Source organism: Lynx canadensis, chromosome B4, assembly GCF_007474595.2.
Source record: "Lynx canadensis isolate LIC74 chromosome B4, mLynCan4.pri.v2, whole genome shotgun sequence".
In the NCBI taxonomy this organism is placed as follows: Eukaryota; Metazoa; Chordata; class Mammalia; order Carnivora; family Felidae; genus Lynx; species Lynx canadensis.
The window spans coordinates 55496194-55510955 of record NC_044309.1 but is presented as its reverse complement, the minus strand read 5'-3'; the positions used below and the strand labels follow the sequence as shown (position 1 = coordinate 55510955).

Sequence of the window (14762 nt, the reverse complement as noted above, 5' to 3'; positions counted from 1 at the left end):
AATCTCCTTCATGCTCTTATAAGAAAAAATAATTTCTACGATTTTTTTTTAACGTTTATTTTTTGAGAGACAGACAGAGCGTGAGTGGGGGAGGGGCAGAGAGAGAGGGAGACAGAATCTGATGTAGGCTTGAGCTGTCAGCACAGAGCCCCATGAGCTGCTGGAACTCACCAACTATGAGATCATGACCGGAGCGGAAGTCAGATGCTCGACTGACTGAACCACCCAAGCACTGCAATTTTTACAAGTTTTAACTTATGAACAGATATATCAGACAGTGGGTTTCCATGAGCATTTCCTAATGTATAAACTTGATAAGTATTTTCAGCATTTTTATATGTTTTAGTTAGATGAAATATATTTTTAAATTGCAAACAGGGAATACAAAAAACAAAAACAAAAACAAATAAATTGCAAACAGGGAATTAGCTCACCACAAAGCTGTGAATTAGGTAAAATTTATTTCTGTCTTTACAACATTCTCATTTCTTTTTCTTTTTAATTTAACTTTTTCTTTTTTTTTTTAATTTTTTTTAACGTTTATTTATTTTTGAGACAGAGAGAGACAGAGCATGAACGGGGGAGGGTCAGAGAGAGGGAGACACAGAATCTGAAACAGGCTTCAGGCCCTGAACTGTCAGCACAGAGCCTGACGCGGGGCTCGAACTCACGGACCACGAGATCATGACCTGAGCCGAAGTCTGCCGCTTAACCGACTGAGCCACCCAGGTGCCCCTTAACTTTTTCTTTTAAGAGAGAGAGCATGCATGTGGGGGGGGAGGGGCAGAGGAAGAGGGAGAGAGAGAACCTTAAGCAGGCTACATGCCCAGTGCAGAGCCCCACACAGGGCTCAATCTCACAACTGTGAGATCATGACCTGAGCTAAAATCAAGAGTTGGACGCTTAACTGACTGAGCCACCCAGATACCCCTACGACACTCTCATTTCTATCCATTTTTAAAACATCCTCTCCTTTTCTCTCCCATTTGATGAACCTGCATCTTTCAGCCTTTATTTCCATTTTTATTTTGAAAATTTTCAAACATACAGGAAAGGTGAAAAAATAATACAATACCTATACACCCTCCACGTAGATTAAAAAATGTTTAATTGTTAACATTTGCTTAATCTCTCTTTATTTTATTTATATATATGTTTGTCACAAGCACATTATGAGTGCACAGACATGAGTTGTGTCTTTCCACAGTGTTAGCTTTATTCAATCACAAAACAAGGCTAACATAATTGTAAAGCAGGTCCAAGATTCCAAACTCAATGCCATTTTGTTACACATTTAACTTGGTTTCATACATATCACACAAAGTAAAGCACACTACAAACAAGATACAGCAAGAGGTGAGAAGTTGAGAAACCCAACTCAAAGTCCATCTATGAATGCATAGTAGAGATGAGGCCTCAGTCTGGTCTGGTTAGCTCTCCGTGCATACTGCTAATTATATGCTAGCAGTGGAGGATCTCTGTTATGCTCAGAGACCAGTCAGCCAGAGCTTTGGCACAAGTCGCCTTTTCAGTGTGGTCAGATGGGAAAGGGCTAGTGTCTGGAGAGTCTGACAGTTTGCTGCAAAAGTCACCCTTTTTTGAAGGAGTTTAATCAGCCTTGGGCCTTTCGAGGCCTCTTCAGGTTCTGCTGGTCGTCAGTTCTGGGCATCATCAGTCTGTGCCGGTTTCAGCATTATCTGGTCTTAGCTGCAACGCTCTTGGTTGCCTGACATGAGTCACTGCTTGATGTAAGTGACTCCATCTTGCCCTCTACAATATTTTTAAACAATTTGAATGTAAGTTACAGATATCATGAAACTTCACCCGTATATACTTCAGCATGTATCTCCGAAGAAATAAGGACATTCCACAGTATAACTACATTATCACTCTTAAGAAAATTAACAATAATTCTGTAATATCTAATATCCTTTCCATATTTAAATTTTCCTAATCATTGAAAAAACATTTTCATAGGTGTGCCAGGCTGGCTCAGTTTTGATACAGCATGTGACTCTTGATCTCAGGGTCATGGGTTCAAGCCCCACATTGGGTGTGGAGCCTACTTAAAATAAAAAAAAAATAATAATGATAATAAAAAGCTTTGTATAGCTAGTTTTTCTGTAATATGCATCTCTTAGTTTGGTGACAGACCTTTTCAACTTTGAACAAACCTCCTTTGCATCTAAGTAATGTCTGTGTTTATCTAGACTTTTTATTTCTACTTGTGGATTTAAAGGTTTTTATATCTAATTAATACAAAGACAGGAAGGGAGAAGACTTGGGTTTTTTCCATTTTATTAAGTGGATCTTTTGCTCGAACCTAATATTAAATTAAACCTAATACTATTGCTGAACAGATATAGGTCTTAGCGACTTTAAATACAAAGGGGTGGATTACAAGGTATTCTGGGACTATGTATGCCCATTTTAGGCCACATTTGACATCTTGGCTTTCTGTTCAATTTTTCAAGATTTTCAAGATTCTACCAATATTTATTGAGTAGTCAATATGTGCTGGGGACATATAATTAAGATGGACATGGTGTCTGCCCTCAAGGGAGAGAGATCAGTTAATTAATATTTTCAATTGGAAATATTGGAAGTGTACTATACAACGGTCTCAGAACTGGTATTCTCTTTAATCCCAGCCCACAATCCTTTCATATTCCCTACCCCTGAGATGTCCATATGTCAGAGATCTGAGTGTCATTATTAAATGCCATCTCCCCCTTCCGGTGCTTTATCCTGGTGCTCCAGTTCTCCAATCCTGCAGCATTGGTGTTATGTATTCACCTCAAACCACTGATATACAACTTCTAGGCACAAAGGTTCTGGAGTCTCAAACTCTTTGGTCCCAAAACTCATGGATTATGACCAGGGAAAAGAGCGTAACTGCTCAAATGTTTTAATCAGCTATTTCTGCAATAATGCTTCAGAATACACCACTCCAAACTCAGTGGTTTAAAACTACAAGCATTCAAAAATAAATAAATAGGGATGACTGGCTGGCTCAGTTGCAAGAGTATGCAACTCTGATGTTGGGGTTGTGAGTTTGAGCACCATGTTAGGTGTAGAGATTACCTTTAAGAAAGAAAGAAAGAAAGAAAGAAAGAAAGAAAGAAAGAAAGAAAGAAAGAAATTTACAACTACAAGCATTCATTTTTCTCTTAAGGATCTGTAGGTTGCTTGCTCCTTTACTATTCTAGGCAAGATTCTTATTTCTAGACTCTGGGTTCCAAGTTCTATGTTGCAGGTTAGGGTTCAGGTGTGCTCCACGTTTCTACAGCAGCCACTCAGGTCAAATCACCACAGCACAAGGAAACAAGATAAACTTTGCAGGCACATGAAAAGCCTGTGCTCACGTAATTTCCTATTACATCATATTCTGTTGGTTTAAAGCAAGTCACATGGCCAAGCCCCAAGTCAGTAGCACAGGAAAATAGAGTCTAAGCCAAGTTAGAAGGGAAATGAAGTGAATTTTTTGTGGAGCATTACGGTATTACATCAAGATTCCTAGGAAAAAAGGCACGGAAAAGGATAGAAAGAAGAGATTCCCAAGGGTAGGACAAAGAACAGCTAAACTCTAGCCATGATTGAAGATGGGATAGTACCCCCAAAAGATCAACTATCAGGAAGTAATATGGAGGACCCATTGCAGTGGGTGTGATGAATAGTGATGAAATGCTACAAGATATCACACACACAAAAAATCACAAACATTGTTACTGCTGAGAAAGATGAAGAATCAACAAAAGAGGAAAATAATAAAATTTTATTTTTTATTGTATATGATAAATTACAGCTATTTGTGTGGGCTGCTTTCCTTTTATGATTCCCAATCTCTAGGCACAGTAACTACCACAAATATCATTAAATATGTCAAATTGTGTTATTTTAGTTATAGAAGAAGGTTTTATATACTGAGCGTTTATAGATTTTTGTCATGCAATTTGATTTTTTGCTCATAACTAGAGGGATCTATGATCTAAACTAGAGTGGAAGCTAGGAGAATAGAAATAAAAGAACATATTTAATAGCTATTTTGCAGAAACGATTAACAAAATAATTGGATAAATAATTGGATTCAATTTAAGAGATGGATAAATCCAAGATATTTTTGTATGCAAGCCTAATGTGACTTCTTGAACAGTACAATCAACAAAAGCCAAAGAGCTGTGGGGGGTCTGAGAAATAATTTATGATATTGTGATTTAAAATAAAAAGTACATATCTGGTCTTTGTCACATTCCTGTCACAGAGCTCCTGAAACTCTTGTAAATTCCTAAGAGATGAGAGCACTGGGAGACTCTTTTGTTCTAATGGGGCAACTCTAGGTGGACTCCTGGATGGCCCTAGAGGTAGGCTGATAACCAGAAAGACCAAGCTATGATTAGAAGTTTGGAATTTGTAGCCCCACACCCCATACCTCAGCAGAGAGAGGCTGGAAATGGAGTTAATAAATGATCGTTAGTACATGAGGAAGCCTCCAGAAAATCCCTATAGTATGGGGTTCAGAGTGCTTCCAGGGTCGGTGTTCACATCCACATACCCCAGTTCCCCAGAGGCAGAAGCTCCTGTGTTCAGGATGCTTCCATACCTTGCACTATAATATCTCTTCATCTGGCTTTTCATCTGTATCTTTCATCACACCACTTAATAAACTGGTAAACATGTTTCCCTGGGTTTTGTGAGCTACTTTATCAAATTAATTGAACCTGAGATGAGAAAGAGGGTCATGGGAACCTCAGATTTATTGCTGGTCAGAAGCACAGGTGACAACCTGCACTTGTGATTGATATCTGAACTGGGTGGGAGTAGTTTTGTGGGACAAAGCCCTTATACTGTGGGATCAGATGCTAACTGCAGGTGGACAGGGTCAGAATTGAACTGAGTTGAGTTAAACTGTAGGACACCCAGCTGGTGTCAGAGATTTGCTTGGTATGGAGAAAAAACTCCCACATAATTGAAATTGAGTGCAGTATCTTAAACTCCAAAAATGACTGTCAACAATTCTTCTTACAACACACGCTGCTCCTCTCATCCATATTGCCTTGTGACTTGTTTTGACCAATGGACTATAGCAAAAGTTATATTGTGCAGTTATGCTGTACAGTTATGGACCTTTCCTTCAAGGGGTCATCTTGAACATTTCAGCTTCATCTGAGCTCCCAGCTGAATGTAGCCATAAGAGTAATCCTAGTCAACAAATACCATGTTAACAGATTTGCTATTCAGTTGAGCCTAGCCAACTCAAAGAATCATGAGAAATTATAAATAATTGTGTTAAGCCATTAAGTTTGGGGATAGTTTGGGAGCCAGTAATAGAGAACTCATAGAGAAATTGGTACTGAGTATGGAATTCAGTTACAACAAAAAGCATAAGATATGCAGCGTTAGCTTTTGGACTGGGTGGTGGACAGAGAATGGACAGATACAAGGAGACTATTGGGGGAGGCCGGAAAAGCAGCCTTTATCTCATCAATAAAGATAAGAGAAATAGCAAAAATAAAATTTATTGGAGATTGGAAGGGGAACCATGTATGTATGGGTGTAGTAGCAGAACAATTAGCAAGTCTGCTAACTGTAGTAGCTTGGAAGAGAAAAAGTATTCAGTAAACCTATAGATCTGTTTATGCAGATTTCCAGACAGAACATTAAAATTGTCAATCGGTCTCTTTTAGCAAAAACATATGATAAAGTATTCAAGAGAAAGGTGAGGGCAAAAAGGGATTGTTCAATTTTCAAGTGGAATTTAGAGGACATATACAGTCTATGACAGTCTTCCCAGCAGGCAAAAATGTCTCAAGGCAAGAGATATTCTCAGGGCAAAGTTAAAATTCAGAGCTCTGCCAGTAAAATGCAGTCATGATCAAGTCAATGGTGCAGCTGTAAGAACTTCTGTTAAGACTTCAGAGTGACTTAAGGAAGTGTCGTACAAACCCATAGAGTTCCATGGGAAGGTTTCTAAGAATCCTAAGGACATCGTCCCACGGTAGCCTAATGTGCCCCAAGAAGAGAGATGGCTGTCTTGGAAACAACTATCAATATGGCTTTTGAAGCACAGAGTGAACCTCAGAATGATTTATATAAAACTTCCAAAGTCATTAAAAGAACTGCCCCAGCAAAAGCATCATCTTCTTGTACCAAGGAACAAAGACAGTTCACTTTGAAAGAAGCCTCTAGACCCTAAACTTCTAATGGAAGAAAGCAGGCTGTGAGAATTACTTATGTAAACAAAAAAATGATAACTTAGGCAGAGCAAAGATCCCAAAGAGTACAAAACCAAGAATCAATAGAACAGTGAATTCAGAAAATTCCCGGAGAACGGAACTAGGACCCATGTCTGGAGTTTGGAGCATGGCCACGTATGCTGGCCAGGTTTCAGAAATGGACCATGACTACTATGTGGTCTTATGTTTCCTGCTTTCAGGACATGAGTTTCTCTTGCAGTTGCTCTATCCTTTTCTCACCCATGTCAGGATGGGCAGTGGGGAGACAGGTGTTTTTAACTTGCAGATCTCCAGATCAAGGTTAACTGAACCTGAGCAGTCTCATCCTCATCTGGATTTAGTACAGATGACAAGATCTTGGATTTTGGGCTAGCAAAGTAACGGGATGAAATCTGTGGGGAGCGGGGTAGATTAATGTATTTTGCATATGAGTGGAAGATAAATTCTAGATGATAGACTGTGGGAAGACAGCTAAAGACAGCTGCCAACAATCCCTCCTAACTTTGCATGTGCATGTCACTCCACCAATCAAAAGTAGAATCCAATTCTCCTCCCTGCTCCCTCCCTGAACTTGAACTAGATTGTGGCTTGTTTTGATTTACAGAATGTGTTAGAAGGGACATTCTAGAACACCCAAACACAAACCTTCAGAAGCTTCTGCTTTGAAGGGATCCAGCTACCACGTAAATAAGCTTGGACTAGACTACTGAGTAGTAAGAGACCAGGGGCTTCAAGTGAGAAATTCTGGCTTCCACACTCCATGCCAAGGCCCCAGATGTATGAGGACGGCAGTCTGGAATATTTTAGCCTGGCTTAGCTCCCAGATACACCAACGACTTCACCTGACACTATATGAACAGAGAACCCATTGCCACTGAGCCCTCCAAAAAACTGCGGAATCATGAACAAATAAATGACTGCTTTTAAAAAACACTAATTATTGGAGTGGTTTATTATGCAACAATAATTAATGAAAACAGGATACAGGAGAACATTTTGGGGATGGTGGAACACATTTAGGGAAACAATGATTTATAATTGCAGCTTCAAACATGCCGAATTTGAGATCAGGGTGGGCTATAAAAATAAATATTCTGCTGCCAAATTTCTAACACCTTTAAGAAGAGTAAAACAAGATTATTCATTTATACAATAACTTAAACACTAATTTATACAATAATTATTCACTGATAATCTATTATGTGCCGGGCTGTATGCAGGGGTTGAATGACAATGTGTTTCAAGACGACTTAAATTATCTTAGCCTGTCAGTAATTTTCAGAATATTTCTGTAAATACTGGTAGCATCTACCAATTTAAGGTAGGCAGGGCTATTTTTCTACTTTCCCCTCTCCTCCCTTCCTAACAGACTTGATATCAATGATATCTTACAGTAAAAGTAAGTCGTAGACCAAATTGTGACAAATGTATAACATATAGGAATTGTCTTTCCTTGACAAGAATGCAGAATTTTATTAAGAAATACATATTAAGATGATGAAGCAAACCAAAATCATAGTATTAATATTTTTATGGTATGTTTGGGAATAAGCTGTTTGTCTTTGGTATATTTGAATGTTTTATATTTTAATGTTTTAACGAGTTTGAAATATTTAATATTTTACAGATTGTCTTCATGACTCTATTTTTTATTTAAGAGAGAGAGAGCATGAGTTGGGGAGAGAGGTGGGGGGGAGGGGGGGAGAGAAAGAGAGAGAGAGAGAGAGAGAGAGAGAGAGAGAGAGAGAGAGAATCTCAAGCAGGCTCCCATGACCCTGAGATCATGACCTGAGCCAAAATCAAGAGTCGGCTGCTCACCCAACTGAGCCCAAGGCACCCCTCAGCAAATGAGGTAGATTCCAAGATCTCTAGGAAGGGCTGGATGTAGGTTTTTGTGGGGCCTGAAGTTTACACATCTCCTTTTGCTGACCCTTCATTTTTATTTCCCAAATAAATCTTATTCCTTAACCATGACAGATGACCACTGTGGAATTCACTTTTACCCTCTTTAAGTTCTACTATTTATGTGCTGAGTCAGTGCTATTACTCTACATCTGTTTCACACGCAGCTATAGAGAAAATTAATTTGAAACTTTATCCTGGTCAAATACAATGGAAGTGTAAGAAATAGCCCTGCAGTCACAATTGGGTATAAATGGAATATAAGAAGCTTAGAAAGATACCTAAAATAATTAAGTTAGAAATTGTCATTCCTATCAGCAAATTATGAAAGATCTGAAAAATATCTTTGGAATAAAAGTGGCTATTGCTGCAAATTATGTTTTTGCACTGTATAATCCCATTTCATTTATGTGATTAACTTGCCTTTTTTAATTTTGAATCTTTATTTTTATTTTTATCTTATTTATTTTTGCTGTTGAAACACACGGTCCTATCTCAATATTTCTTTTCTTTTCTTTTTTTTTTTAATTTAAATTCTAGGTAGTTAACATACAATGTAGTATTGGTTTCAGGAGTAGATTTTAGTGATTCATCACTTACATATAGCACCCAGTGCTCATTCCCAAAAGCACCCTCCTTAATGCCCATTGTAGCAGGATTCTCACACAGAGTCACACGAAAAACCTAGGCTTTTCTTTCCAGGAAGCCACTTTATTCATGCCAGCACTGCTCAGTTGGGTTCGTACCCAAAGAATTGAGCCCCAAATGCCATGTGGCATAGTTTTTTATATATTTTCTCCTACTTTGTCTCCCATACATGGTAACACACAAACATGTAGTCTGATTAAGTGGTCTCATGTTACAAGGTCTTGAGGGATGTTGTCACATAAGCGTATAGTCAGGTTGTCTTTGGGTTGTTGTTGTTGTTGTTTTTTTTTTTCTTTAGGGAGGGGTCCCTACCACACCGCCACCCACTTAACCCATTCCCCCAACAACTTGCCTTTATTTTTAATGCAAGGTTTTCAAGAGTAAACCTATCTTGAGCTGGAAAAAAAATCGAAGTATATGGACTTCAGTTTCTACAAATGCCCCAGAGTCATAAGTAGTTTTAGAAAGAAGGCTAAAGAGAGGTTTCTAGTCCTGGCTCTGCCTTTTACCTGCCATGTTACTTCGCTCTCACTCATCTGTAAAGTGGAGATAGTACAGCTTACTGTGCCAACCAGACCAAGTCATGTTGTAATTTAGCTGAACCAAGTGGATGTGAAAGATCTCTATAATTCAGAGGTGAAGTATTATTGTATTTATCACATAGACACTGTTCCCTAATACCTAACACACTCACAGCACCCCTTACACCAGGAATATGCTGTTCTATCTGTTTTGCCTATTCATTTAAAATTTTTTTTAATATTTATTTATTTTTGACAGAGAGAGAGACAGGCAGACAGAGCATGAGTGGGGGAGGGGCAGAGAGAGGGGGAGATACAGAATCTGAAGCAGGCTCTAAGCTCCGAGCTCCGAGCTGTTAGCACAGAGCCCCACGCGGGGCTCGAACTCATGAACCACCTGTTTTGCCTATTCAAATTGCACTTCCCCTTAAGCCCATGTTCAAGAGCTATCACCTCCTAGATCTTTCACTGAACATTCTATCTGAAGTCTTTTTATGTATATATAGAGAGACATATATATGTCTATATCTATTGTTTATTTCCTTGGATCAATTGTATCTCTTTTTAAATATAACACAAAGTCACGTATTGAAGGAAGGAAGCATACAGCATTTAACTTTATGCATTAATTGGATGTCTACCTATCCTTTGCTAGGCAATGTGAGGACTCTGAGACACTCTTCCTGTTTCAAAAGTATCATAATGTAGTAGCAGAAATATGACATTTTGTTTATTAACTATTCACTGTTACTACTATTAAATACTATAAAATCATTAGCATCTGGATGGTATCTGAAGCCCAAAGAGTAAAGGGACTTGATCTGACAAGACTGAAGAGAAAAGAGACTGTAGAGAAAAGAAGGCCCAGGACAAAACCTTAGAAAATCAGTATGTAAGAGATCAGGGGAGGATGCAGAGAATCCAGGGAAGGCTGTGAACATAAAAGTTTTCTAGAAAGAAAGAAAGAAAGAAAGAAAGAAAGAAAGAAAGAAAGAAAGAAAGAAAGAGTCTGTTTTTTAAAAGTGAACATGAAAAAAAAAGTTCAACATCATAAGTCATCAGGGAAATGTAAATTAAAACCAAAATAAGATACTACTGCCCATCCATTGCAGTAGTTAAAATGAAAAAAACAAAAAAACAAAAAAACTGACAACGTCATGTGTTGGAGAGAATATGAAGGAACTTGATTCAAAGATTTCTGGAGTGACCCTTTTGGAAAACAGTTCAGCATTTAAAAAAAAAAATGAAATTAAAAATACCCTTATAGCACAAACCAACAATTCCACTCTTTGGTATTTATCCAAGGAAATGAAAACATACACCTACATAAGGACTTGATCCTGAATATTTATAGCAAGTTTATTTTTAATTGTTCTAAGCTGGATCCAGCCCAAATGTCCATCAAAGGGTGAATGGATAAACAAATATGTTTTCTTTTTTAAAAAATGTGTATTGTTTTTAATTTAAATCCAAGTTAACTAACATAGTATGTAATAATGACTTCAGGAATAGAATTTAGTGATTCATCACTTCCATATAATACCCAGTGCTCATCCCAACAAGTGCCCTCCTTAATGCCCCTCACCCATTTAGCCCATCCTCCCCACCCAAAACCCCTCCAGCAACCCTCAGTTTGTTCTCTGTATTTAAGAATCTCTTATCATTCGTCTTCCTCTCTGTACACTATTGTTGCTTACCACCCCTTGTGTTCATCTGTTTTGGATCTTAAATTCCACATACTAATGGAATCATATGATATTTTTCTTTCTCTGACTGACTTGTTTCACTTAGCATAATACCTTCTCATTCCATCCGTGTTGTTGCAAATGGCAAGATTTCATTCTTTCTGATTGCTGAATAATATTCCATTGTGTATATACATACCACATCTTCTTTATCCATTCATCAGTCAGTGGACATTTGGGCTCCTTCCATACTTCGGCTATTGTTGATAGTGCTGCTATAAATATTGGGGTGCATGTGCTCCTTCAAATAAGCATTTTTGTCCTTTGGGTAAATACCTGGTAGTGCAATTGCTGGGTCATAGGGTAGATCTATTTTTAATTTTTTTAGGAAACTCCATACTGTTTTCCAGAGTGGCTGCACCAGTTTGCATGCTCACCAGAAATGTAAAAGGGTTCCTCTTTCTCCACATCCTTGCCAACATCTGTTGCTGCATGAATGTTCAAGTTTGCTATTCTGACAGGTGTGAGGTGGTATCTCATTGTGGTTTTGACTTGTATTTCCCTGATGATGAGTGATGCTGAACATTTTTTCATGTGTCTGTTACCTATCTGGATGTCTTCTTCGGAAAAGTGTCTATTCATGTCTTTTGCCCATTTCTTCCCTAGATTATTTGGTTTTGGGTGTTGAGCTTGATAAATTCTTTATAGATTTTGTATACTAACCCTTTATTTGATATGTCGTTTGCAAATATCCTCTCCCATTCCATCGGTTGCCTTGTAGTTTTGCAGATTGTTTCCTTTGCTGTGCAGAAGCTTTTTATTTTTATGAGGTCCCAATAGTTCATTTTTGCTTTTGTTTCCCTTGTCTCTGGAGATATGTCAAGTAAGAAGTTGCTGTAGGAGAGGTCAAATAGGTTGTTGCCTGTTTTCTCCTCTAGGATTTTGATAGCTTCCTGTCTTACCTTTAGGTCTTTCATCCATTTTGAGTTTATTTTTGTGTATGGTGTAAGAAGGTGGTCCAGGTTTGTTCTGCATGTCGCTGTCCAGTTTTCCCAACACCATTTACTGAAAAGACTGTCTTTTTTTCCATTGGATATTCTTTCCTGTTTTGTCAAAGATTAGTTGGCCATAGCTTTGTGGGTCTATTTCTGGGTTCTCTATTCTTTTCATTGATCTGAATGTCTGTTTTTGTGCCAGTACCATACTGTCTTGAAGATTACAGCTTTGTAATACAGGTTGAAGTCCAGAATGGTGATGCCTCCGGCTTCAGTTTTCTTTTTCAGGATTGCTTTGGCTATTCAGAGTGTTTTTTGGTTCCATACACATTTTAGGATTGATTGTTCTAGCTCTGTTAAGAATGCTAGTGTCATTTTGATAGGGATTGCACAAATATGTTTCCTTTTGTTGCTAAGTCGTATTTCATCATATGGATGTACCATTAAATGTACCATAATTATTTTCTATTTACTAGCTGATAGACACTGAGTTGTTTCCAATTTGGGGTGATTAAAATAAAGCTATAAATATTCATATAGAAGTCTGTGTATGGCCACAAGTTTTCATTTCATTTGGGTAAACATCTAGGAGTGAGATTGTTAAATTATATGTTAAAGGTATATTTCACTTTATAAGAAACTGCCAAATAATCTAAAATGGCTGTACAGGGGCATGTGGCTGGCTCAGTCGGTAGAGCATATAACTCTTGATCTTGGGGTTGTGAGCTCGAGTCCCACATTGAGAACAGAAATTACTTAAAAATAAATAAACTTTATTTAGTTATTTATTAAAAATTTTTTTAAATTTTTATTTACTTTTGAGAGAGAGCCCCACATTGACAGAGAGAGAAAAAGAGAGAGAGAGAGAGACAGAGAGACAGAGCATGACTGGGGGAGGGGCTTGGATCATTGTTTTTACCATGATGTTGTGACTCATCAGCATTTGTATTTGCATAATCTTCGAAAAATTAGGTTTCAATGTTGAAATTTGTAAATGAAATTTACAATAGTCTTCACAATGTCATATGCTCAGATGTTACACCTTAGACAGAATGACCTTCCAAAAGCTTAACTTTGATTCCATGAATTAGATGAAAAAAAAAAAAAACATTATTGAGATGAATGGATTTTCTGTTTGAAGCATCTGATAACACTGGCATAAAAGCAAGCATCACTTGGGGCATCTGGGTGACTCAGTCGGTTAAGTGTCCAATTCTTGGTTTTGCTCAGGTCATGATCTCACAGTTCATGAGTTCAAGCCCCACATCAGGCTTCCTGCTGTCAGTGTGGACCCTGCTTGGGATTCTCTCTCTCTCTCTCTCTCTCTCTCTCTCTCTCTCTCTCTGGCTCTCCCCTGATTGTACTCTCTCTCTCCCAAATAAATATATAAAAACTTTTTTTACGAAACAGGCATCATTTAACTGTTTGTAAAGTTCTTGTTCTGCTATTTGATACAGCACATTAATAACTATCGTTCCACTTTTCATAAGTGCACAGAAAAGGATCCAATAAAAAATAAGTGAAATTAATTGAAACAGTCATTTGATCTAATGCATCACATAGTGATAAGTAAATGGGCTTTCTACATTTGCTCATGTTAAATTTTTGTCTGTCAGCATAGGCTTTAAAAAAAAAGTACTTACTTTTGAAGTAGATGCCAATGCTTCTTAAACTGATTAGTGTCTTCTGGATTTTTGATAGTCATTACTATCACTATGGCCCCCATGGTGAATGTAAATAGTGGCAAACACATTATGTAAGTTACACTTCCATCACCAATGGTAATATAGTACTTAATTTTTCATTAAATATGCATGTTACAGGTTGAATTATGTTGTATTCCTCTCCAAAATTCATATATATTGAAGTCTTAGCCTCCAGTACCTCAGAATGTATTCTTATTTGGATTAGAGTTTTGCAGATTTAATTAGCTAAGATGAGAGGCACCTGGGTGAGTCAGTCAATCGAGCATCTGACTCTATGTTTTGGCTCAGGTCATGTTCTCACAGTTAAGACTGAGCCCCAGTGGAACTCTGCACTGAGTGTGGAGCCTGCTTGGAATTCTCTCTCACTCTCCCTCTGTCTTTCTCTCTCTCTCAAAATAAATAGATAAAATTAAAAAAAAATTAGTTAAGATGAGGTCATACCGAAGTGGGGTGGACTCCTAATCTAATACGACTAGTGTCCTTATAAAAAGGGTAAATCTGGACACAGGCATGCACACAAGGAGAATATCGTGTGAAGATAAGGAAAGAGATTGGGGTGATGTTTCTAAATGCCAAAGATTGCTAGCAATCAAAAAGCTAGGGGACGGGCATAGATTCTCCCTCACAGCCCTCAGAAAAATCTCACCGTCCCAATACTTCGATTTCAGACTTCTAGCCTCCAGAACTGTGAGACAAAAAATTCCTGTTGTTCAAGTGACCCAGTTTGTGATACTTTGTTATACGGCAGCCCTAGAAAACTAATAGCTGAATCCATGCGCTAGAGGTAACCATATAATGCAAAACTCTCTTAATTTACTATCACATAAAAGAAAATGCTAATTTAAAAAGGAATAAAACTGTGATACTTGAAGCTTATATACACATTATTTTTTTTGTAAGTTTTACTTATTTAAGTAATCTCTACACCCAATGTGGGGCTCGAACCATGACCCCGAGATCAAGAATTGCATGTTCTTCCCACTGAGATAGCCTGGCACAACTTGTATATGCATTATTAAAACTCAATAGTATTGGTAACAAGGTCTTTTTTTTTTAGAGCTCTTATTTTAGA

General features: G+C 37.8%; 1 long non-coding RNA gene across 1 annotated transcript in view; it reads right to left on the bottom strand.

Annotated features, from left to right (window-relative positions):
• Window positions 1-1191: 1191 nt before the first annotated feature.
• LOC115518448 overlaps window positions 1192-14762 on the bottom strand; it is a 42514-nt gene continuing 28943 nt past the window's right edge. Inside the window, exon 3 of the long non-coding RNA XR_003970266.1 lies at window positions 1192-1770. This is a non-coding gene — a long non-coding RNA (uncharacterized LOC115518448). The remainder of the gene's footprint in view (window positions 1771-14762) is intronic.